Source organism: Vicugna pacos, chromosome 30, assembly GCF_048564905.1.
Source record: "Vicugna pacos chromosome 30, VicPac4, whole genome shotgun sequence".
NCBI classification, from domain to species: Eukaryota; Metazoa; Chordata; class Mammalia; order Artiodactyla; family Camelidae; genus Vicugna; species Vicugna pacos.
The window spans coordinates 3340345-3340876 of record NC_133016.1 but is presented as its reverse complement, the minus strand read 5'-3'; positions in this window follow the sequence as shown (position 1 = coordinate 3340876).

The following is a 532-nucleotide window of genomic DNA, read 5'->3' as shown; positions in this document are numbered from 1 at the left end:
TCCAGTTATATAGTAGTTTTGTTAGTTGGAAATACCTTTATTTTGCTTTTACTATTTTTATTGTTGAAATTTATTTGAGTTCATTATTTTTACTACTGAACCTTTCAAGCCATGCAATATAGTGATAATAGTATAAGGAAAACCTCTAAGTACCTGTCACACCCTGCCTCAACAGTTATTAATATTTTGCCACTGTGTCATCTGTTTCTCACAGATACACTTTTTTCTCTACTATTTTAAAGCAAATTCAATGCACTGTATAATTTACCCATAAACATTTTAGTATATATCTCTTACAGATAAGGGATAACATATTTTTAGAGAAAAAAAAGAACGTGTACATATACATTAACTTTTGGGGTCTACCATGTCTTTATTGATTCACTACATTTCACTTTAGTTTAACATGCAAATGACAGGATGCCCTCAATAAAAATAAAATCTATTTCACAGAAGAACTAGAGCCTTCAGCCATATAATCAGAATATTGGAATGGAGGTTTATTTGTTCAGCCGTATTCATTAAGTACATG